Consider the following 25440-nt stretch of genomic DNA (forward strand, 5'->3'; position numbering starts at 1 on the left):
TGCAAAAACACAGAAAAACCCCAACAAAACAAAGACACAACAAAGGACATACAGGCATTCCATCACACACACACACACAGCACACTCACACAAGTCACCGTCCCACTGTGCAGTATTATTTTTAACATAAATAGCAGCCTCGTAAGGTCATACAATAGCCGATTACCACCCTGGTTCGCCCCTCCCCCCTATACCCGACATCACCCTCTACATTGCCGGAGGCCCCGGCCCTACCCCTACAGTCCCCCCAGGGGGTCCTGCGAGGATAGCACCGTCCCCCAGAAAGAACCAGAGACATTCAACCACGGTTGCCACACCTTATGGAACTTTTTCAAGCAAGCTCTGTTTTTATACACAATTTTAAATTTAGGGAGTTCACCATTAATAATACCATACAGGGATTGAATTCTGGGAGGAACATTCTCTTTCCAGTGCAATAAGATTACTTTACGTGCATAAAATAAAATGGTACGTAGAAGAGTCCGAGCTGATGTTCTGTGAAAAAAGTCATTCAATATACCCAGCAGCCCCAGCTCAGGGGTTTGAGGCGCCGGGAGAGCAAGATGATCATCAAAAAATGTAAACAGGTCCTTCCAATACGCATCCAGTCCAGGACAACTCCAAAACATATGAAATAAATCAGCATTATCATAAGTACATCTAGGGCACAAGGCCTCAGTTCTCAGATCCATTCTAGCCAATCTAGCCGGAGTATAATGCAGCTGATGAATAAAATTAAACTGAACATATTGGTCGGAAGTGCTGATAATGTCCTGGAAGCAACTTTCAGTAGTTTCCTCCCACCAACTAGGGTGAACTTTACCCGAACTCTTCCGCCTGCAGCCTGTGACATCCCAGGAGAGCTCTTCCTCTTGTTTTCCCCCCTCCACCATGTAAAGAAGGCAATCTGACCAGACTCAGAAATAGAGGCATAGAATGGATTCAGAGACATTACTAAACATAGTCCAACATGTTCCTAAGATGGCTGATTTACAAATCATTGCCCAGGAGTCAGGACATGACTTGTCAAACGCCCTGTCGGACACCGTCTCAGACTTCAAGGAGGAAATACATGGAGTCTCCAGTCACCTGGGGGAAATGGAGCGGACAGCAGGCTGCCATGATACTGATATTCAGGAGCTGCAATAGCACACAGTCATGTTCAACAACCATCTCATAGCAGTTCAACGTAAATTTGAAGACTTTGATAACCGGGGCCGTCAGAAAAACCTATGCTCCTGTGGCATCCCAGAATTGATCAAGCCCGACCACATAATCCTAGCCCTCCGAACCTCGATAAACAATCTCCTGGAAAGGCCACAGGACTCTCCAGTAGAGTTTGAGAGTGCCAGGCACTCCATTCTAGAGGCCATTAAGGAGATCCCCCAGAGACATTGCTTGCTCTTTTGTGGACTATCGGCTCAAAGAAGAAGTCACTATTAAAGCTCAGGAGCAGGAATAATTCTCTTTCAATGGCTCAGAGGTAAAGATCTTCCAAAATCTTTCTCAAATTAGCCTTAACAACCAAAGAGTTATGTAGCCCATACTAGCCACTTTAAGAGAAAGAAATATGGCATGTAAATGGCACTTTCCCTTTGGTCTATGTGTGACAGTTCAGGGCAGATCCTTTACTCTTTAAACACCGGTGGATCTCCCACAGCTTTTTGAACATGTCAACTTGGCTCCAATCTCAGTTCCAGACTGGTATCAAGAATTTTGCATACCAGAGATATGGAAGGAATTAGTACCCCCGGATCCTGAAAAACACACCCCTCATTACAGACCCAATTTAACACCACATTGTCGCAGGGGACAAGGTATGGCTTCTGCTGCCCCATCAGGAGAACTCGAAGTTGCCTAAAATACTAAATGTCCGCTTGGACCCAACCATGTTTCAGTCTCCTTCTCCATCTTGCATTACAAACTGACCCCTCTAGTTTCTTACAGCTAGTACCGTTCAGCTAGCTCCTATTCTTATGGCACAAAACTGTTTATCTACAGTACCAGCTGCCTTCTCTTCCATGTATTCTGTGCTCATTAGGTCCCTCGACCTTTCCGTTGGATAGTAACATTTCAGCTTGATGAAGCCCCTTCAAGAGCAGCGTGTCTGACCTACCCTTTAGCATCGGTGATATGACTGTCACCTAGACTTTTTGCTTGATCCAGTCTGTGCTATCTCCAGGTGAGCTGCTGTATCTGTCAATTGCCAGCAGCCACACTGAGCAGACTGTGCTTTCATTAACATTAACACGGACTGAGGAAAGGATCTCCGTTTTGTGCACTAAGTCCGTATCCAAAATTATTGAGGACCCAAGGAACTATGGTGCATTAATACCTAGTGACAATAGCTGGTAGGCCTTGCAGAAAAAAGGCCACTAAGGGTACATGATTCTCCGGTATAACTATCTGTTTCTTTGCTCATGTATGCTTGTGGGGCTTCTATTCTAACTGTTTTATTTTCTCACAGGTTTCTCTTCCCATGACTATCCATTTGTGCCCCCTTTTTGCCATCTTCTTTTTTATTTTTTTTTCATTTTGCTCTCTTTGAAGGGGAAACTGTGGATGTGGTTATTTTGCAGAGTAGTCTCTTGCAGGGGGCCTTCATTTGCTCATCATGCTCCCTTGGTCGTGGTGGGGGGTTGAGACTTCTGGACTCTCATATCAAGGACTGAGGATGTTTAAATAATATTATATAGAAGTGTTGTATGCTGAATGGGTCGACTTACCAAAGTTTTATATATTCATTGCTATTGAACTCGAACTGTTACTACCTACAGTATATTATAGGGTTACCTGTATGAAAGGCGATAAGAACATTATATTAGGTTTGCACATGTTTTATGGGCCAGACGGGCCATGTTAATGAGGGTTTATCAATCAATCTTTTTATTTTCATAGTTCTACTCTCTCTGCCCGGTGCTTTACACATGTCCATCTGTAACCCTTTGCATCTGTAACCCTTTGCAATTTATTTGTTGGATTGAGTGTTATTTTTTTTCAGGTTGAATAGTTCACATGTTAGCCCATTAGCCTAGACTGTCATTAACGCTAGATATAACTTACAGGTTATAGTCAACACTTTACTTTTCCCTATCATATGCTCCATACAATGTTAGAGATCCTCCCATAATGCGGACCTCCCTTCACTGTTTAGTCAACCACACTTTATTCCCCAATTAACCTAGTCAGTGACCAGGTTTTACCTTCCTTTTGGTACATTTTTGTGGGCAAGAGCAATGTTGCGCCTATCCCACCCAACCCTTCTCTTTCCTCCTCTTTACTCTCTTATTTCCCCCCTTTTTTCCAGATGTGATGGATGTTTTTGCCTAACCTTTAATTAGGTGATTCTACCTTTCACCAAGCCAGAGCCCCTCTCACCTTTTGATTCATGTACACAATCCAGTCGACACCGCCTGAACTGTATTCACTCCACCTTTTTAAGATCTCTAATGTCTGCATTCTCAACCATAAAATTCCCCTCCGACAATGTGAGAGGCTTGAATACCCCGGAGAAAAGATTTCAGGTTTTGAGGGAACTTTCCAAGCACCAGGCCCAATTGGCCTTCCTCCAGGAAACCCACTTTAAGGGACCTGACATCCCTAAACTATCTAACACTAAATTCCCTGTACTTTTCCACACATCCTGACCCACTTCCAAAACAAAGGGAGTAGCCATCCTACCGGTAGTTTCCAAAAATTTCCCATTTCAAGTTGTAGACCAAATAGCAGACGGTCGCTTCTTTTTTATTAAAGGCACACTACATAGTCGCCCCATTACATTTGCAAACATCTACTGTCCAAATAAGAGACAGGTTAGCTTCATCCAACAAACCACAGATCGCTTGATTTCATTCCAGATGGGAATGTTGGTACTGGGTGGGGACTTGAATGTCCCCTTGTCCCCGATTGTTGATTCCTCATCAGGTGCCTTTGCAATGCCGTACAGGGCTCTCAAACAAATCAATTCTTAACTCAATATGCTGCTCCTGCATAACACCTAGAGAGCTTTGTTTCTGGACACAAAACACTATACATTCTACTCTCCCCTCCAAAGCAAATATTCCCATATTGACTATCTTTTCCTCTCAGACCTGAAATATCTGCATGCTGCTAGTATAGAGCATATGTACATCTCCAATCATCATCCCATTGCCTTTACCTTGTGTCTTTCCAAACATGACCCAAAATCCCATTCATTTGAGCAGACTAGAGACTACCTTGAAGGATTTTTTTTCCATCAACTATTTTTTTTTTTTTTTTAATAAAGGAATTTTTCAAAAGTGTGTTTGTCTTATTTAACAATTTTTTACACTTTCTTTGTGAAATGGTAGGGGTACTTTTGTACCCCCTTACCATTTCAAACAGGGGGGGCGGGATCTGGGGGTCCCCTTGTTAAAGGGGGCTTCCAGATTCTGATAAGCCCCCCGCCCACAACCACCGGCCAGGGTTGTGGGGATGAGGCCCTTGTCCTCATCAACATGGGGACAAGGTGCTTTGAGGGGTCACAGACCCCCAAAGCATCCTCCCAATGTTGAGGGCATGTGGCCTGGTACGGTTCAGGAGGGAGGGGGGGCGCTCTCTCATCCCCCCCCTCTTTTCCTGTGGCCTGCCAGATTGCGTGCTCGGATAAAGGGTCTGGTATGGATTTTTAGGGAGACCCCACGTCAATTTTTTTTTTAAATTTGACGCGGGGTTCCCCTTAATATCCATACCAGACCTGAAGGATCTGGTTATGGATATTTAGGGGGAACCCCACGTCAAATTTTTTCTTAAATTTGAGGCAGGGTTCCCCTTAATATCCATACCAGACCTGAAGAGCCTGGTAATTGAATTTGGGGGACCCCCACACTTTTATTTATTTATTTTTTTATCAATGACTTTCAATGAGTGTTCTCTGTATTACGGAGCCGACAATTCATAATAGCTGCGAGTGATTTTAAAGGACTTTTTTTCCTGCATAAATGACACTTTGTGCAGGGACAGTTCTAAGCACCAGAAACATGCGCCCCTTCACAGGCATACTATAGACACCCCCCCCCCCCCTCTACGAAATTTAAAGGAATATTACACTTTTATTGTTTCACTTTAATCATTATTAAAATCACTTCTCCCGAAAAAAATGCAGTTTTTAAAACTTTTTTTTGCATTGCATGTCCCCTGGGGCAGGACCCGGGTCCCCAAACACTTTTTAGGACAGTAACTTGCAGAATCTTTTCTCTCTGTCAAATCTTTTTTCTCTGTCGGATATTTTCTCTATATAATCTTGGACTAATAGAGGTAAGGTTAGGCACATTCGACCACAGGTTCTATAGACAGATTGTTATTGTCAGAGTCACATCGAATCTCCTATTCTATATCGAACTGTTGTAACAATGAAAACGAAAATAAAGCATTTATTTATGTCGGATCTTTCGTTTTTCGGATTCTGTGCTTTCGTTATCGTTTGTCAAAACGAAAACGAAAATAGCTGAAATTCGGACGAAAATGCATTCGGACAAAAACGAATGCACATGTCTACTGTTTACTATACTGACTTGCTGTTTTGATTTTTATTTGGATATATTTTTGTATTTATTTTCAAACTGTTAATTCCCTTTTATGATTTCAATAACATTGCAAAATGCTGTTGTGTCATTGCCTTTAGACATATTTTTATGCTTTTCTCCTTTTAGAAATTATATATCTATGTCCCACTTTTGTATACATGCTGTATGCTGATACTGAAATAAACAGTTTGTAAATAATAACCCACCATAGTTAAAAAAAAGTACATTTTCTTTGCATCATACTGTAAAATAAATCTACCATAGCCACAATCAATCCACAATCAATCCTTTCCCTGTGTCTCATTCTTTGTTTGTTACACTGTATGGCTAAGTTCTGCATTGTATTGGGAACGATAGGCTAGTATCTCTGTGTTTGTGTGTTTGCCATTCTCTGACCTTTTGAAATTGCATTATTTTTATAGTATGGACTATTGATCATGACTTCTGACAGCAAAATGCTTCAGTGGCAGCAGCTCATACAGGGCGCAGGGGCACTTCTCCCCTAATCCATACGCCCGGCCCCTAAGCTACATGCAGGGAGCTGAACGAATGGATTTCAATGTTTTTTTTGTTTTTTTTTTGAAGCACATGATTAGAGCACTGGGTGGGGTAAGGGCAGAGCTGTCAGGGGGTCTGGCAGGCGACTGGCGAGCAAATTGACGATTGATCGAGCGATGGTGGGGGATGGAATCGGTGATCAATTGAGCACCAGCGCCACTGAAATGCTTGTATTTTGATACTGACAGCAATGTTATTATGAAAAAAATTTAATAAAATGAGAGGATATGAAACCATTACTAACAAATTATTATATGAGAACTGCTGCCCACTGTCCAATTATGAATTGAATATGTGGAGTAAGGATGAGCCGAACACCCCCAGTTTGGTTCGCACCAGAACCTGCGAACAGACCTAAACTTTGTGTGAACTTTAGAACCCTATTAACCACTTTCAGACCGGACCAATTTGCTGGTCAAAGACCAGACCACTTTTTGCGATTCGGCACTGCGTCGCTTTAACTGACAATTGTGCGGTCGTGCAACGTGCCTCCCAAACAAAATTGATGTCCTTTTTTTTCCCACAAATAGAGCTTTCTTTTGGTGGTATTTGATCACCCCTGCGGTTTTTATTTTTTGCGCTATAAACAAAAATAGAGCGACAATTTTGAAAAAAACGCATTATTTTTTACTTTTTGTTATAATAAATATCCCCCAAAAATATATAAAAAAACATTTTCCCTCAGTTTAGGCCGATACGTATTCTTCTACATATTTTTGGTAAAAAAATCGCAATAAGCGATTATTGATTGGTTTGCGCAAAAGTTATAGCGTTTACAAAATAGGGATAGTTTTATAGCATTTTTATTAATAATTTTTTATTATTTTTTTTTTACTAGTAATGGCGGCGATCAGCGATTTTTATTGTGACTGCGACATTGTGGGGGACCCATCGGACATTTTTGACACATTTTTGGGACCATTGTCATTTATACAATAATCACTGCTATATAAATTCCTGTGTAAATGACACTGGCAGTGAAGGGGTTAACCAGTGGGTGGCAGTGTAGGGGTTAAGTGTTCCTAGGGGTGTGTTACTAACTGTGGGGGGGGTTGGGCTTTCATTTAGTGAACACTGATCTCTGCTCCAATCACATGGAGCAGAGATCAGCGTCACTAGTTGCTAGGCAGAATGGAGAAATGTTGTTTACAACGGCATTTCTTCACTTGGCCGCTCCGTGAGACGATCGCGGGGATGCCCGCGGCGATCGAGTCCGCGGGTCCCGCGACCGGACTCACGGAGGTCCCGACCAGCGTAGGAGCGTGCCGATGGCAGGGCTGCAAATTTAAAGGGACGTACATGTACGCCCATTTGCCTGCCCGTGCCATTCTGTCGACGTACATCATCGTGCGCTGGTCGGCAAGTGGTTAAAGTCTATGGGAGTTGAACGTTCAAAATCTAAAGTGCTAATTTTAAAGGCTAATATGCAAGTTATTGTCCTAAAAAGTGTTTGGGGACCTGGGTACTGCCCCGGGGGACGTGTATCAATGCAAAAAAAAGTTTTAAAAACTGCAATTTTTTCGGGAGCAGTCATTTTAATAATGCTTAAAGTGAAACAATAAAAGTGTAATATTCCTTTAAATTTTGTACTTGGGGGGTGTCTATAGTATGCCTGTAAAGGGGCTCATGTTTCCCGTGCTTAGAACTGTCCCTGCACAGTGTCATTTCTGCAGGAAAAAAAGTCATTTAAAATCACTCGCGGCTATAATGAATTGTCGGCTCCCCGTAATACAGAGAACAGTCATTGAAAGTCATTGATAAATAAAAAAAAAAAAGCGTGGGGTTCCTCCAAATTCAATTACCAGGCCCTTCAGGTCCGGTATGGATATTAAGGGGAACACCTCATCAAATTAAAAAAAAATTACATGGGGCTCCCCCTATATATCCATACCAGACCCTTCAGGTCTGGTATGGATTTTAAGGGGAACTCCATGCCAAATTTTTAAAAAAATGCAGTGAAGCTCCCCCTAAAAATCCATACCAGACCCTTTATCCAAGCATGCAACCTGGCAGGCCGCAGGAAAAGAGGGGGGGCTAGAGAGCGCCCCCCCCGAATCGTACCAGTCCACATGCCCTCAACATTGGTAGGATGCTTTGGGGGTCTGTGACCCCTCAAAACACCTTGTCCCCATGTTGATGAGGACAAGGGCCTCATCCCCACAACCCTGGCCGTTGGTTGTGGTGGTCTGCGGGTGGGGGGCTTATCAGAATCTGGAAGTCCCCTTTAACAAGGGGACCTCCAGATCAGAAAAGTACCACTACCATTTTACAAAGAAAGTGTAAAAGAATGTTAAAAAAGACAAACACACTTTTGATAAAGTCCTTTATTAAAGGTAAAACAAATTAAAAAAATATTTCAGCGGTGGTAATCCACTCTTGCTATCCAGCGACGGATGATAATCTCTCCGGGGTCCAGCGATGGCTGATCTGATCCAGCGACGGGTGATCTCTCCCTCCAGCGCAGCGCATCCATCCATCCATCCTCTGTCTCCATTGGCGGAAACACTGCGGGGATCCCGGAAGCCTGACATTTCTTATATGAGGAGGGCGGGGCCACCATCACCTGACCCCACCCCCCTCTGATGCAAGTGGGAAAGCCTGGCTTCCCCAATGATGTGTGGGTGACCCTGCCCCCTCTGATGTAACGGAAACCCGGCCAGGGTTGTGGGAATGAGGCCCTTGTCCTCATCAACATGGGGACAAGATGCTTTGAGGGGTCACAGACCCCCAAAGCATCCTCCCAATGTTGAGAGCATGTGGCCTGGTATGGTTCAGGAGGGGGGGCGTTCTCTCGTCCCCCTCTTTTCCTGCGGCCTGACAGGTTGCGTGCTCAGATAAAGGGTATGGATTTTTAGGGGGAACTCCGCGACATTTTTTTTTTAATTTGGCATGGAGTTTCCCTTGAAATCCAAACCAGACCTGAAGGGTCTGGTATGGATATTTAGGGGGAACCCCGCGTCATTTTTTTTAAATTTGAAGCGGTGTTCCCCTTAATATCCATACCAGACCTGAAGGGCCTGGTAATTGAATTTGGAGGAACCCCACGCTTTTTTTTTTATTTATCAATTACTTTCAATCACTGTTCTCTGTATTACGGGGAGCCGACAATTCATTATAGCCGCGAGTGATTTTAAATGACTTTTTTTCCTGCAGAATTGACACTGTTCAAGGGCAGTTCTAAGCACGGGAAACATGCGCCCCTTTACAGACATACTATAGACACCCCCCCAGGTACAAAATTTAAAGGAATATTACACTTTTATTGTTTCACTTTAAGCATTATTAAAATTACTGCTCCCGAAAAAATTGCAGTTTTTAAAACTTTTTTTTGCATTGATACATGTCCCCTGGGACAGGACTCAGGTCCCTAAACACTTTTTAGGACAATAACTTGCATATTAGCCTTTAAAATTAGCACTTTAGATTTCTCCTATAGACTTGTATAGGGTGTTCCAAGGCTTTTGAATTTGCTGCAAACACCCCAAATTGTTCACTTTTCGCCAAACAGGCGAACAGGCAATGTTCGAGTCGAACATGAGTTTGACTCGAACTCGAAGCTCATCCCTAGTGTGGAGCCTGAGATTCATAGTCCTTCCTGATTAAAGAGGGAATAAAAACGGAATAGTGTGTAAACAAGTACCAATCAATCAGGTTCTATCGTTAGGTAGATAGGTAGTACATAAGGTTGAAAAAACACCAACAAGCAGGGCCGTCTTTACTTCCTGATTGGTTGAAAAACATTACTGCTCATTAATTGGTTTCTAGAGGCTACTGCAAATCCTTATTGCTCACTGATTGGTTGCTAGAGGTTACTGCACATCATAACCTCTGCATCAAATTGCGGGTGTGGCTAAACTGCACTAGCATTGAGTGGTGCACTATGTAAAGAGTGCATAGTTGAAAGGTGTGCTACATACACACAGGATTGAAGGGTGCACTATGTACAGAATACAGCATTCAGGGGTATGCTAGGTACAGAGTGCAGGGATGCGCTATTTACAGAGTGTAGGGTTGGGGGGGGTGCTAGGTGCAGAGTGCAAGGTTGAGGGGTGCACTATGTGCAGAATTCTGTGTTGAGGGGTATGCTACGTTCAGAGTGCAGGGTTGAGGGGAACACTATGTGCAGAGTGCAGGGTTCATGGGTGCGCTACATACAGAGTGCAGGGACAGGGGTGAGCTATATACAGAGTGCATGGTTAAGGGGCGCACTAGGTGCAGGGGGTGAGGTGGGTGTAGTGTGCAGGGGTGAGGTGGGTGCAGAGTGCAGGAGTGAGGTGGGTGCAGAGTGCAGGGGGTGAGGTGGGTGCAGAGTGCCGAGGGTGAGGTCGGTGCAGGGTGCCGCGTGCAGGTGGTGAGGGGTGGATGCAGAGTGCAGGGGGTGAGGTGGTGTAGAGTGCAGGGGGTGAGGGGTGGGTGCAGAGTGCAGGGAAGGGGTGAGGTGGGTGCAGAGTGGAGGTGGTGAGGTGGGTGCAGAGTACAGGTTGTGAGGGGTGGATGCAGAGTGCCGGGGTGAGGTGGGTGCAGAGTGCAGGTGGTGAGGGGTGGGTGCAGAGTCAGGGGGGTGAGGTGGGTGCAGAGTGCAGGGGGTGAGGTGGGTGCAGGGGGTGAGGGGTGGGTGCAGAGTGCAGGTGGTGAGGTGGGTGCAGAGTGTAGATGGTGAGGTGGGTGCAGAGTGCACAGGGTGAAGGGTGGGTGCAGAGTACAGGGGGTGAGGGGTGGGTGCAGAGTGCAGAGAAGGGGTGAGGTGGATGCAGAGTGGAGGTGGTGAGGTGGGTGCAGAGTGCAGGGGGTGAGGGGTGGGTGCAGAGTGCCGGGGTGAGGTGGGTGCAGAGTGCAGGTGGTAAGGGGTGGGTGCAGAGTGCAGGGGGGTGAGGTGGGTGCAGAGTGCAGGGGGTGAGGTGGGTGCAGAGTGCAGGGGGTGAGGTGGGTGCAGAGTACAGGGGGTGAGGGGTGGGTGCAGAGTGCAGGTGGTGAGGTGGGTGCAAAGTGCAGGTGGTGAGGTGGGTGCAGAGTGCAGGGGGTGAGGTGGTGAGGTGGGTGCAGAGTGCAGGGGGTGAGGGGTGGATGCAGAGTGCCGGGGTGAGGTGGGTGCAGAGTGCAGGTGGTGAGGGGTGGGTGCAGAGTCAGGGGGGTGAGGTGGGTGCAGAGTGCAGGGGGTGAGGTGGGTGCAGAGTGCAGGGGGTGAGGGGTGGGTGCAGAGTGTCGGGGTGAAGTGGGTGCAGAGTGCAGGTGGTGAGGGGTGCGTGCAGAGTGCAGGGGGGTGAGGTGGGTGCAGAGTGCAGGGAGTGAGGTGGGTGCAGAGCGCAGGGGGTGAGGGGTGGTTGCAGAGCGCAGGGGGTGAGGGGTGGGTGCAGAGTGCAGAAGTGAGGTGGGTGCAGAGTGCAGGGGGTGAGGTGGGCGCAGGGTGCAGAGTGCAGGGGGTGAGGGGTGGGTGCAGAGTGCGGGGAAGGGGTGAGGTGGGTGTAGAGTGGAGGTGGTGAGGTGGGTGCAGAGTGCAGGGGTGAGGGGTGGGTGCAGAGTGCCAGGGTGAGGTGGGTGCAGAGTGCAGGTGGTGAGGGGTGGGTGCAGAGTGCAGGGGGTGAGGTGGGTGCAGAGTGCAGGGGATGAGGCATGGGTGCAGAGTGCAGGTGGTGAGGTGGGTGCAGAGTGCAGGTGGTGAGGTGGGTGCAGAGTGCAGAGAAGGGGTGAGGTGGGTGCAGAGTGGAGGTGGTGAGGTGGGTACAGAGTGCAGGTGGTGAGGGGTGGGTGCAGAGTGTCGGGGTGAGGTGGGTGCAGAGTGCAGGTGGTGAGGGGTGCGTGCAGAGTGCAGGGGGGTGAGGTGGTTGCAGAGTGCAGGGGGTGAGGTGGGTGCAGAGTGCAGGGGGTGAGGGGTGGGTGCAGAGTGCAGGTGGTGAGGTGGGTGCAGAGTGCAGGAGTGAGGTGGGTGCAGAGTGCAGGGGGTGAGGTGGGTGCAGAGTGCCAGGGGTTAGGTGGGTGCAGGGTGCAGAGTGCAGGGGGTGAGGGGTGGGTGCAGAGTGCGGGGAAGGGGTGAGGTGGGTGTAGAGTGGAGGTGGTGAGGTGGGTGCAGAGTGCAGGGGTGAGGGGTGGGTGCAGAGTGCCAGGGTGAGGTGGGTGCAGAGTGCAGGTGGTGAGGGGTGGGTGCAGAGTGCAGGGGTGAGGTGGATGCAGAGTGCAGGGGATGAGGCGTGGGTGCAGAGTGCAGGTGGTGAGGTGGGTGCAGAGTGCAGGTGGTGAGGTGGGTGCAGAGTGCAGAGAAGGGGTAAGGTGGGTGCGGAGTGGAGGTGGTGAGGTGGGTGCAGAGTGCAGGTGGTGAGGGGTGCGTGCAGAGTGCAGGGGGTGAGGTGGGTGCAGAGTGCAGGGGGTGAGGGGTGGGTGCAGAGTGCAGGTGGTGAGGTGGGTGCAGAGTGCAGGAGTGAGGTGGGTGCAGAATGCAGGGGGTGAGGTGGGTGCAGAGTGCCAGGGGTTAGGTGGGTGCAGGGTGCCGCATGCAAGTGGTAAGGGGTGGGTGCAGAGTGCAGGGGGTGAGGGGTGGGTGCAGAGTGCGGGGAAGGGGTGAGGTGGGTGTAGAGTGGAGGTGGTGAGGTGGGTGCAGAGTGCAGGGGTGAGGGGTGGGTGCAGAGTGCCAGGGTGAGGTGGGTGCAGAGTGCAGGTGGTGAGGGGTGGGTGCAGAATGCAGGGGATGAGGCGTGGGTGCAGAGTGCAGGTGGTGAGGTGGGTGCAGAGTGCAGGTGGTGAGGTGGGTGCAGAGTGCAGGGGGTGAGGGGTGGGTGCAGAGTGCAGGTGGTGAGGGGTGCGTGCAGAGTGCAGGGGGGTGAGGTGGGTGCAGAGTGCAGGGGGTGAGGTGGGTGCAGAGCGCAGGGGGTGAGGGGTGGTTGCAGAGCGCAGGGGGTGAGGGGTGGGTGCAGAGTGCAGAAGTGAGGTGGGTGCAGAGTGCAGGGGGTGAGGTGGGCGCAGGGTGCAGAGTGCAGGGGGTGAGGGGTGGGTGCAGAGTGCGGGGAAGGGGTGAGGTGGGTGTAGAGTGGAGGTGGTGAGGTGGGTGCAGAGTGCAGGGGTGAGGGGTGGGTGCAGAGTGCCAGGGTGAGGTGGGTGCAGAGTGCAGGTGGTGAGGGGTGGGTGCAGAGTGCAGGGGGTGAGGTGGGTGCAGAGTGCAGGGGATGAGGCATGGGTGCAGAGTGCAGGTGGTGAGGTGGGTGCAGAGTGCAGGTGGTGAGGTGGGTGCAGAGTGCAGAGAAGGGGTGAGGTGGGTGCAGAGTGGAGGTGGTGAGGTGGGTACAGAGTGCAGGTGGTGAGGGGTGGGTGCAGAGTGTCGGGGTGAGGTGGGTGCAGAGTGCAGGTGGTGAGGGGTGCGTGCAGAGTGCAGGGGGGTGAGGTGGTTGCAGAGTGCAGGGGGTGAGGTGGGTGCAGAGTGCAGGGGGTGAGGGGTGGGTGCAGAGTGCAGGTGGTGAGGTGGGTGCAGAGTGCAGGAGTGAGGTGGGTGCAGAGTGCAGGGGGTGAGGTGGGTGCAGAGTGCCAGGGGTTAGGTGGGTGCAGGGTGCAGAGTGCAGGGGGTGAGGGGTGGGTGCAGAGTGCGGGGAAGGGGTGAGGTGGGTGTAGAGTGGAGGTGGTGAGGTGGGTGCAGAGTGCAGGGGTGAGGGGTGGGTGCAGAGTGCCAGGGTGAGGTGGGTGCAGAGTGCAGGTGGTGAGGGGTGGGTGCAGAGTGCAGGGGTGAGGTGGATGCAGAGTGCAGGGGATGAGGCGTGGGTGCAGAGTGCAGGTGGTGAGGTGGGTGCAGAGTGCAGGTGGTGAGGTGGGTGCAGAGTGCAGAGAAGGGGTAAGGTGGGTGCGGAGTGGAGGTGGTGAGGTGGGTGCAGAGTGCAGGTGGTGAGGGGTGCGTGCAGAGTGCAGGGGGGTGAGGTGGGTGCAGAGTGCAGGGGGTGAGGTGGGTGCAGAGTGCAGGGGGTGAGGGGTGGGTGCAGAGTGCAGGTGGTGAGGTGGGTGCAGAGTGCAGGAGTGAGGTGGGTGCAGAATGCAGGGGGTGAGGTGGGTGCAGAGTGCCAGGGGTTAGGTGGGTGCAGGGTGCCGCATGCAAGTGGTAAGGGGTGGGTGCAGAGTGCAGGGGGTGAGGGGTGGGTGCAGAGTGCGGGGAAGGGGTGAGGTGGGTGTAGAGTGGAGGTGGTGAGGTGGGTGCAGAGTGCAGGGGTGAGGGGTGGGTGCAGAGTGCCAGGGTGAGGTGGGTGCAGAGTGCAGGTGGTGAGGGGTGGGTGCAGAATGCAGGGGATGAGGCGTGGGTGCAGAGTGCAGGTGGTGAGGTGGGTGCAGAGTGCAGGTGGTGAGGTGGGTGCAGAGTGCAGAGAAGGGGTGAGGTGGGTGCAGAGTGGAGGTGGTGAGGTGGGTGCAGAGTGCAGGGGGTGAGGGGTGGATGCAGAGTGCCGGGGTGAGGTGGGTGCAGAGTGCAGGTGGTGAGGGGTGGGTGCAGAGTGCGGGGAAGGGGTGAGGTGGGTGTAGAGTGGAGGTGGTGAGGTGGGTGCAGAGTGCAGGGGTGGGTGCAGAGTGAAGGTGGTGAGGTGGGTGCAGAGTGTAGGGATGCATGGCTCTCCTCCCCTCCAGATTCCAGTACAGAGCTCCAAACTCCACTCTCCCCCCAAGTACAAGGTAAAACTTTCCTCCCTCAAAGCCCCCCCCCCCCCCGCCATTCCAGTACAGAGTTTTCCTCTGTCCTAAATGCTACTCACAGCATGTTGTCCAGTCCCCCGATGTCCGCGCAGCATGACAGTTTGAGGTAGCTTCCCCTGTGCAGATTCCTCACCCCCTTCCTCCTCTGCTCTCATAGAGCATGTGTATCAGAATTATCAGAGCGGCCGCCAGGGGGAGGAGCACTGTCACTTGGAAATACAGAAGAAGTGCTTCTGTTTTTCCAAGTGACATTAGCAAGTAGCCAACATGCAACCAGCACCTGAGGTGGCCAAACTCCGGCGGGCAGTGCGGGGCTCAAAAGGTGGGCAGCGCAGGGCCCCCAATAATGACAGGGCCCTGGGCAGCTGCCCCTTTTACCCCGCGTTAAAGACGGCCCTGCCAACAAGTTCCATTGAGTACTACCTTGGACAAAAGTGTCAACCTCAGATCCCTAAATCTTAAAGTAAACTTCTTTTTTCCCAAGCAGGGCAGAGCAACAGCTTCACTTTAATGCACACCTCCACAAATAGATATTGTTTATTTTCTTTTACTCCATTCAGCCAATGAAGATCAATAAAGATGAGCTTAGCATTTAGTCTGAACTTTAGTTTGGACCGAACACTGACTGTTTGAGAGCAGAACATTTAGGGCATTCTGCATTGGTGAACCTGACAGCTACAGTATCAGCTGTGTTCTTACCAACCACTGACATTACCTAACCTATTCACTAACATGGCTGGAAGTTCCTGCCTAATGGGTGGGGAATAGAGTGGGTTACATCATTGCCTGAATATGGCCACACAGCCATATTTGGGCAATGATACCACCACTATCCTGGCTGCCAATAGTTGTTAAAGAAGTAGAGTTTGCATCCTTACCAACTGTTGACATTACTTGGCCTATTCTCTTACATGACCTGGAATCCCCAGTCGTGTACGTAAGAGACAATAATGCCCCCACTACAACGAAAAAAGTATTGTAGAAAATGGTCTTTTAACCCTATAAGCCCCGGACCATTTTGCTGGCCAAAGACCAGACCACTTTAATTAATTCAATGTCCGGTCCATCAAGTGTAGACAAATCTGCACTAACACCCAAGGCAGCAAACAAGCTCCACAGGAGATGTGTGTCAAACTGTTCAGCACAACAACCCCAACACAGACCTGCCCTTAAGGGATCCCAAAGGGGGATGGTCAATGGGGAACTAGGTGGGTCTTCTTCAATTGGCCAATCCAAAAATCAAGTACATAATGAGGATGCAAAAACGGCGCCCAAACACACCTACATAGGTGTTTGTCTAAACCGCATACATGCAGTCAGACCCAACACCATGTTTGCCCTCACCTCCCCTTGGGAAGTGGAAATGGTAAAGTGATGACTGAGCTCAGTGGGCGGAGGCGGTTATCAAAGGCTAACCAGACTCCGAACAGCTCCGACATCATGCCAAGATGCAAAAGACACCCCACTAGGGTTTGATGGGGAAGTGGCCCATGTGAACGGGCCGCAATTCAACCCAGAGAGATAGAATCCAGTGCGCCAGCATCAATCCCTATCCAACGGAAAGCATCATGAGCCTCGACATACAATAGACCAGCGCGCCACCCATCAGACCAGCCTGCAAAACGTGAGAAAACCAAGAACAAAGCAACTGTCCATATCAGCCAGTCATCCATCGTGGTCTCCACCAATGGGCAGACCTTAAAAAAATCCTTATCTAAGAAACATGGATAGATATACCAAGGCCAAATGGGACCTAGCGAGAATATATCCAAGAACAAAGTACTCACAAAAAAAAAATACGCACCAACAGACACCCGCCTGACCATCCAACCCCCCCCAAAAAAGGGGGTCACAATAGAAGGATACATTGATTGGGGGAGCACACAATCTCACAATAATATGCAATGTGAACAGAAGTATCAATAGAGAAAAGGAAACATGGGACAGGAAAGAGCATCAGAATTTCTATCAGGTATAAATAAAAGGGTCATAGCTGACAAATCCATTTAACCCCCGGAGGGTGATCAGCTTTAAAAATAAATATCCTTCATGATTCGGAGAGCAAAATGGCATTATCAAAGTCAACTCCCCCCCCCCCCCCCCCCCACATGGAGTGTGGGTGTACTCTGTCAATAGCTAGGAACCCCAAATTATCCAAATTGCAAGGCCAACAGTTCTCAAAGTGTCTTGCAATGAGAATCTCGGGGATTCCATCCTTATTCCCTCAACATGTTCTTTGACACATTGCCACGGCATGCATTTCATTTTGCCAACATAAATGGCACTGTATTCCCCATAAGGATGTATACAAGGCCCTTAGTTTGGCAATTTGTAAAATGTTTAGGTCTAATGGTGGTGGATCCAACCATCATGAGGTCCTTATCTACACGTATGTAGCGGGAAAAAAAACACGTGTTCCACATGAATCAATACACCCAGTTCTATCAAAGTGACTGGATGTGAGAATGTCTGTGGTTGAGTGATTCCTTCTAAAATTAACTTGTGGAGTAGGGTCAACAAAGCACGTTATGGTTTTGTCCACCGTCAATAAGTGCCGATGTTCCCCCAGGACACTCATTATCTCATTAGGCTGTTTGTTGTATTTAAGGATTGGTCTAATCTTTACCTCCTCTGGGCTGTGATCCCCCTGGAAGAGTAGTAATTCACGTGGGCTCTCTAATGCCCTTTTATGGGCTTGTTTCAGGGCCCTATGGCTATAGCCCCCCCCCCCCCCTTTAAAAGTCTCACCTTTAGCGCTTGAGCTTGTATTTTAAAGTCACTATGGCTAGTGCAATTTCTATGAACCCGTAGGTAATCTCACCACTACACCTGCCCCTTTCTTTTATATAACAGATGACTGCTCAGAGAGATGTCATTTGTCTAGGATTATCATCCAAGATCGGTTATGTGCAGCGGGTCATTAGGCTTTTTTTTTTTCAGTGCTTGTGGGTATCCTGACAATGGATTAACAATGAGAGACTTTTTTGGGGGGGTTTATTTATTTAATAAAGGATTTTTCAAACAATTGGCTGTGTTTATTTCTAGGTGACATTTTGTTTTGTGAATGAGTTGAGATAATATGTACTCCATTATCATTCACATAGATATGGCCCCCTTATTATTAAAGCCCTCAGCTGAAAATCCACACAACCACTGGGTAATGGCCGTGGGGATGAGACCCTTTTCAGATTAAGGGATTAAGGGTCTGGGATAATTTTCAAGACCTCACACTACCAGACTCAAAGGATATGATATGCATTTTGGGGGGGGGGGGGGGGACTCTATGCATTCTTGCTGCAGGATGTGCTACAGTAAAATGGCATTTACAAAGAAAAAAAAAATGACAGGTAAACTTGCCAGCAAAGAAAACTGCATTTCTGACACAAAGACACCACCAATGTTCCTGCACAATACGTAACAGATCCTTAAGGGTTTGTTATGCATTTTGGGGACCTTTGGGATCTGCATGTTAGTTTTTTGTTTGTTTTTTAAGAAAAAAACAACAAAAAATATATATATTTTTTTTTATTATTGCATTTGTACACGTTCCTCAGGGTAGGGTCCACCCCCATCCTCAAAGTTCTGTGAACTTCTGCTGAACTGATGGGCAAGTCCGCTCAGAGCAAAAGCATAGAACTCCTTAAACTATGACAAGTAACCAGTGGCAGGAGAGTGAAGGAGGGATGAGTATATGCTTTTAAGAGTGGGGGGGGGGGGGTGCTTTGCCTTGCATGGGCAAACATATAGAATTTGTTGATGCATTGCACATGAAGGAAAAACTCTTTTAAAGCTTGGTCCAGTTTACAACTACAAGACATTGTTTCTTTCCTGGTCCCTTAAGGAAATTGTGTAACTCCCCTTACAATGTTTTACTTCTATTTTCAAACCTTCTCAGGCACCAGCCTTACTTCTGTGAATTTATAGATTTCACAATCCAGTTTAGAAATATTCTTAATTAACACAAAAGTTCAAGAACACAAATACAGGGGGGGGGGGGGGGGGGGGGGGAAACACCTATCAGCAACAACAAACAAAAGTATAGGCCTCAAGTGGCTGCAAGAAAAATGTTTTTCATAACATTATTCTCTCTTTTATCTTATTACACTGCACAGAGAAAGGGCGAATCTGATTGATTGCTGGCACACAGCCTGTCTGAGACGATTATTCCCCGAGACATTTTTTTAGAAATTAGGTGCTGTGTTTCTTCTGTTCAGCAGTACGTGCAGTGCACTCTTTTATTGTGTTCTATGCCTACTTTATACCACTAGGTGGCACAGTGTTTCATTAATAAACTAGAAAGGGAAAAAGTGGTTGCAGTTTGCAAAACTCTAAAGCTGCAAATAATAATACTACTATTAATAATAATAATAAAGTAGCAGGAAATAGATACCGGATTATTATTATTATAAAAATAATAAATAGCAGGAAATACATACTGGATTATTATTATTATTATTATTATTATTATTATTATTATTATTTATAGTATTATTATTATTATTAGTAATAGGATTTATATAGTGCCAAGTTTGTGATTCAATAGTCCTGAAATTGCAGGAGATTCTAGAGCTTCAGGTTGTCAGATCTAGTCGCAAAGATTGAAGTGTATGATGTCATACAGGGTTTTAATTCTGTGTATAAATGTATTTTTATACATGTATTGTATAAATGTATACAATGTATTTTTATACATTTGATTGCATTACTCATACATTGCATTACATTGGAAAAAATAACACAGCATTAAAATCCCATGAATTATTTCAGTGTCCCTTAACAGAGAGAAATAAGAAAACCAAAGTGGCAAACAACCTCCTGTAGCCACAAAGCAGAGAAAGGGTAAATTAATAAAGATCAACTTGTGTAAAGTGCTAATGTGTTCTGTTGTGACTAAAGTAACAGGAGGCAGGGCTAATAAAAGACGACTGTTTGGGGAAAAAACATCAATTTACAGAAAGCAAATAACGATTAAGAATGACATCAGGCAGTAGAGTTGCTTTCAAACAAATTCTTCCCCTGGAGACAGTACAGTGTTTGATGAAATGACATGTGAGTAAATTTACAACTCCCATATTCTTAATAGTTCAAGTGTTCTTTCAAAACCAACTTTACCCTTTAATAAGGATGGGAAATAAAATACCCCCACCGACTGCATTAAACATCTGCAGTGTTTGGTATCATTTAGTCCACTATACATGAACAATCTAATTGCAGAATGCATTACACACTAGAACCCAAGACCAGGAGCTGGTGGCTTGCTTTACTCCCAGCAGTTTAGCAATTACGTTTCCTCTAATGGTGTAGCCACGTTTGTTCTACTTAAATATAGGTAAGAGAACACAAGCCAATTTGTTCTATATTTAACACTGTAGCTTATTTTGTGACCTAAGCCTCAACGGGGTGACACAGCTAGCATTATCTCACCCAACATGTGATTATACAATAGTGTTTACTGTTCGAAAGAGACAAGCTTTGCCTTACAACTGTTGACTTCATACAGAACTGGGAGTGATGGAACAATAGGAGCTGCTATGTGAAGCTCTACAATGACACATACAGTATATAGGACGTGAGGGCTTTTGTAAAGTTTGAGGACAATTGTGAAAGCATTGGGGAGAGGAAAAACACCGACAGAATGATTGCACTGCACTGGATGTCAATTGTTAATGGAAGTGATGAAGTGTTAACACATTCATTGCTTGAGGGAAATGCAGGCTGGTTATAAACTGTGGATGATATGAGTAAGATTGAGTAGGTGGGGATCACTGGCTGTGTAGAATGGCTCCAGCTCAGGGATGCTCTGTTCTCCCTCAATCCCCTCCCTGGGATGGGTTTCAGCAGCAAGGACACCTCAGATGGGAGTGGACCGGGATTGAATGGGTGGGAATGGACCGTTCAGCATAGGGGAACTTTCAGCACCATGGATAAAGAGCTGGAGCTGAACAGCAGATGGGAGTGAGCAGAAATTAAAGAGGTTCCCATGGGTTGACTTTCAGCACCAAAGACAGGACACTGACGTGGAACAGAAGATGAGAATGGGTTTGGAATGGACGGTTTCCATAGGTTGACTTTCAGCACCAAAGACTGGGCACTGACATGGAATAGAAGATGAGAATGGGGTTGGAATGGAATGAACGGTTCCCATAGGTTGACTTTCAGCACCAAAGACTGGGCACTGACATGGAACAGAAGATGAGAATGGGGTTGGAATGGAATGAACGGTTCCCATAGGTTGACTTTCAGCACCAAAGACTGGGCACTGACATGGAACAGAAGATGAGAATGGGGTTGGAATGGAATGGACGGTTCCCATAGGTTGACTTTCAGCACCAAAAACTGGGCACTGACATGGAACAGAAGATGAGAATGGGGTTGGAATGGAAAGGACGGTTCCCATAGGTTGACTTTCAGCACCAAAGACTGGGCACTGACATGGAACAGAAGATGAGAATGGGTTTGGAATGGACGGTTCCCATAGGTTGACTTTCAGCACCAAAGACTGGGCACTGACATGGAACAGAAGATGAGAATGGGGTTGGGATGGAATGGACGGTTCCCATAGGTTGACTTTCAGCACCAAAGACTGGGCACTGACATGGAACAGAAGATGAGAATGGGGTTGCAACTAACAGTTCCCATAGGTTGACTTTCAGCACCAAAGGGAGGGCATTGACATGGAACAGAAGATGAGTTTGGAGTTGAAATAGACAGTTATCCATAGGTTGACTTTCAGCACCGTGAACAGGAACTAAGGATTGGATAGGTGGTAATAATCAGTTCCCCGTAAATAAAGTTTCAGAACCTTGGACAGGGAGCGGATGACAAACATCAGATGAAAATTGGGTGGGGTGGGTGGTTCGGCATGGGTTGACTTTCAATACCTTGGACAAGGGTTCTGATGTGGAACAGCAGATTTTAGTATCATGAAAATGGACACTTCTCCATGGGCCGACTTTCAGCATAATGTACGGGACGCATTAATTTAATAGGTGGAACTAAATGGTTACACATGGGTTGAGTTTGAGCAGCTTGGATGGGTGGCTGATGTCAAACTGCAGATGGAAGCAGGGCTGGACTGGGACAGAAATTTGGCCCTGGACTTCATCCAGACCGGCCCACTTACATTTTGAGTGTCCCATCAGCACTCCCTTACATCAGAGTGTCCTATTACCAGCCCCCTTACATCAGAGTGTCCCATCGGCAGCCCCCTTACATCAGAGTGTCCCATCGGCAGCCCCCTTACATCAGAGTGTCCCATCGGCAGCCCCCTTACATCAGAGTGTCCCATCGGCAGCCCCCTTACATCAGAGTGTCCCATCGGCAGCCCCCTTACATCAGAGTGTCCCATCGGCAGCCCCCTTACATCAGAGTGTCCCATCGGCAGCCCCCTTACATCAGAGTGTGCCATGAGCAGCCCCCTTACATCAGAGTGTCCCATCAGCACCCCCTTACATCAGAGTGTCCCGTCAGCAGCCCCCTTACATCAGAGTGTCCCGTCAGCAGCCCCCTTACATCAGAGTGTCCCGTCAGCAGCCCCCTTACATCAGAGTGTCCCATCGGCAGCCCCCTTACATCAGAGTGTGCCATGAGCAGCCCCCTTACATCAGAGTGTCCCATCAGCAGCCCCCTTACATCAGAGTGTCCCGTCAGCAGCCCCCTTACATCAGAGTGGCCCATCACCAGCCCCCTTACATCAGAGTGGCCCACTGAGCCATCGGCCCACCGGGAAACTCCCTGTAGTCCCGATGGCCAGTACATGCCTGGATGGAAGTAAGGTATGAATGGGCTGTTCGGCATAGGTTGACTTTCAGCACCATTGACCAGGAGCAGGGATTGAATAGGTGGGAATAATGAGTTCCCCGTAGGTTGACTTTCAGCACCATGGACAGGGAGCAGAGATTGAATAGATGGGAATAATAAATTCCCCAAAGGATGACTTTCAGCACCACGGACAGAGAGCTGATACCGAACAGCAGATGGGAGTGAGTAGGGATTGAATACGTGGGAATAAACTGCTTCCTATAGGTTGAGTTTTAACACCACGGACAGTGAGCTAATGCCGATTAGCAGATGGGAGTGAGTAGGGATTACCATAGGTGAAAATAAGCGTTGCACTTAGTTTAAGTTTCAGCACCGTGGTAAGTGAGCTCATGCCGAACAGCAGATGGGAGTGAGTAGGGGTTAATGGGAATAAACGGTTGTACTTAGGTTTAGTTTCGGCCACCATAGAGAGATTAAACAGATGATCTAAATGTAAAGTATGTTGGCTGTCAGCTGAGTTCCAGCCCCATAGACAGGACGAGGACACCAACCAGCAGATGGAAGTGGCATTGGAATGGACAAATCTTTATAGGTTGAGTTTAGCACCACGGAAATTGAGCTCATGCCGAACACCAGAATGGAGTGAGAAGGGATTGAGTAGGATAGGTGGTAATAAACAGCTTCCTATAGATTGGGGTTTAACACCATGGGCAGTGAGCTCATGCCGAACAGCAGATGGGAGTGAGTGGGGATTGAGTAGGATAGGTGGTAATAAACTGCTTCCTATAGATTGGGTTTTAACACCATGGGCAGTGAGCTCATGCCGAACACCAGATGGGAGTGAGTGGGGATTGAGTAGGATAGGTGGTAATAAACTGCTTCCTATAGATTGGGTTTTAACACCATGGACAGTGAGCGCATGCCGAACAGCAGATGAGAGTGAGTGGGGATTGAATAGGATAGGTGGTAATAAACTGCTTCCTATAGATTGGGGTTTAACACCATGGACAGTGAGCTCATGCCGAACAGCAGATGGGAGTGAGTGGGGATTGAGTAGGATAGGTGGTAATAAACTGCTTCCTATAGATTGGGTTTTAACACCATGGACAATGAGCTCATGCCGAAAAGCAGATGGGAGTGAGTAGGGATTGAGTAGGATAGGTGGTAATAAACAGCTTCCTATAGATTGGGGTTTAACACCATGGACAGTGAGCTCATGCCGAACAGCAGATGGGAGTGAGTGGGGATTGAGTAGGATAGGTGGTAATAAACAGCTTCCTATAGATTGGGTTTTAACACCATGGACAATGAGCTCATGCCGAAAAGCAGATGGGAGTGAGTAGGGATTGAGTAGGATAGGTGGTAATAAACTGCTTCCTATAGATTGGGTTGTAACACCATGGACAGTAAGCTCATGCCGATTGCCGAACAGCAGATGGGAGAGAGAAGGGATTACTGGGAATAAACGGTTGCACTTAGATTGAGTTCCAGTCGCCATAGAGAGTGAATAGATTAAATAGATGGAAAGTATGGTTGGCCGTCGGCTAAGTTTCAGCCCCATAGATAGGACGAGGACACCAACCAGCAGATGGAAGTGGCATTGGAATGGACAATTCCCTATAGGTTGAGTTCCCACATCACGGATAGTGAGCTCATGCCGAGCAGCAGATGGGAGTGAGAAGGGATTAAATAGGTGGGAATGGACGGTGGGATCGGATAGGCTGATTTTCAGCACCATGGACAGGGATGTAATGCCGAGCAGCAGATGGTAGTGAGAGGCGGGGGAATAGACGGGAACGGTCGGCAGTGTAGAGCGATCCGGCCCAGTTCTGTTCCGCTCAGTCATTCCCAGAGGATGAGTTTCAGCACCACGGACAGGGCGCTGGTAGCGGCCAGCGGATGGCAGCCTGCTCGGTTCTGGCACCATGCTACACCCATCCTATCATCCTCCGCCTTGTGCGATTGTGAATGGAGAACACATTCTAAAGAAAATCGTTTTTTTGTTTTTTTTGCCCAGGGCACGCTGGCCTTTTAATGGATTTCATTGCCCTTCGCAACCCTTTCCCCCTCGCGGATTGATTACTGGCCCAGGGGTCTTGTTGGTGGGGGCAGGCAGGAGAGAGGGATTAGCAATCTTCAATGTCCCTCCAGTCTCCAGTGCGTTTTATACATTGCTTAGTGCGACCAGCTATAGAGGAATAAGCAGGGAGGGCTCATCGCGAGAGGACAAGATCCGCATAGAGGTTGTATGTCTATACACGAGTGCAGAGCCTGTGTGTGTCCTTCTGTCAGTCCCTGAGCCCTTCTCTACTGACCACAGACAGCTCACATCACTGCTTACCTACCTGCCTGCATCAGTCCCTCAGCCCTTCTCTACTGACCACAGACAGCTCACATCACTGCTTACCTACCTGCCTGCATCAGTCCCTCAGCCCTTCTCTACTGACCACAGACAGCTCAGGATCGCTGCTTACCTACCTGCCTGCATCAGTCCCTCAGCCCTTCATTACTGACCGCAGACAGCTAGGATCACTGCCTACCTACCTGCCTGCATCAGTCCCTCAGCCCTTCTCTACTGACCGCAGACAGCTCAGATCACTGCCTACCTACCTGCCTGCATCAGTCCCTGAGCCCTTCACTACTGACCACAGACAGCTCAGATCACTGCCTACCTACCTGCCTGCATCAGTCCCTGAGCCCTTCACTACTGACCGAAGACAGCTCAGATCACTGCCTACCTACCTGCCTGCATCAGTCCCTGAGCCCTTCACCACTGCCCACAGCCAGCTCAGATCACTGCCTACCTACCTGCCTGCATCAGTCCCTGAGCCCTTCACCACTGCCCGCAGCCAGCTCAGATCACTGCCTACCTACCTGCCTGCATCAGTCCCTGCTCCATCCCACGCTGCACTCTGCCAACTAC

General features: G+C 48.2%; 1 long non-coding RNA gene across 1 annotated transcript in view; it reads right to left on the reverse strand.

Annotated features, from left to right (window-relative positions):
- The window catches only part of LOC143983436 (uncharacterized), an 80830-nt gene extending 55390 nt beyond the window's left edge, over positions 1–25440 (reverse strand). Inside the window, exon 1 of the long non-coding RNA XR_013274608.1 lies at positions 25392–25440. This is a non-coding gene — a long non-coding RNA (uncharacterized LOC143983436). The remainder of the gene's footprint in view (positions 1–25391) is intronic.

This window comes from Lithobates pipiens, unplaced genomic scaffold (assembly GCF_037356315.1).
Source record: "Lithobates pipiens isolate NorthernLeopardFrog02 unplaced genomic scaffold, aLitPip1_a1.2 Scaffold_16, whole genome shotgun sequence".
Taxonomy (NCBI): domain Eukaryota; kingdom Metazoa; phylum Chordata; class Amphibia; order Anura; family Ranidae; genus Lithobates; species Lithobates pipiens.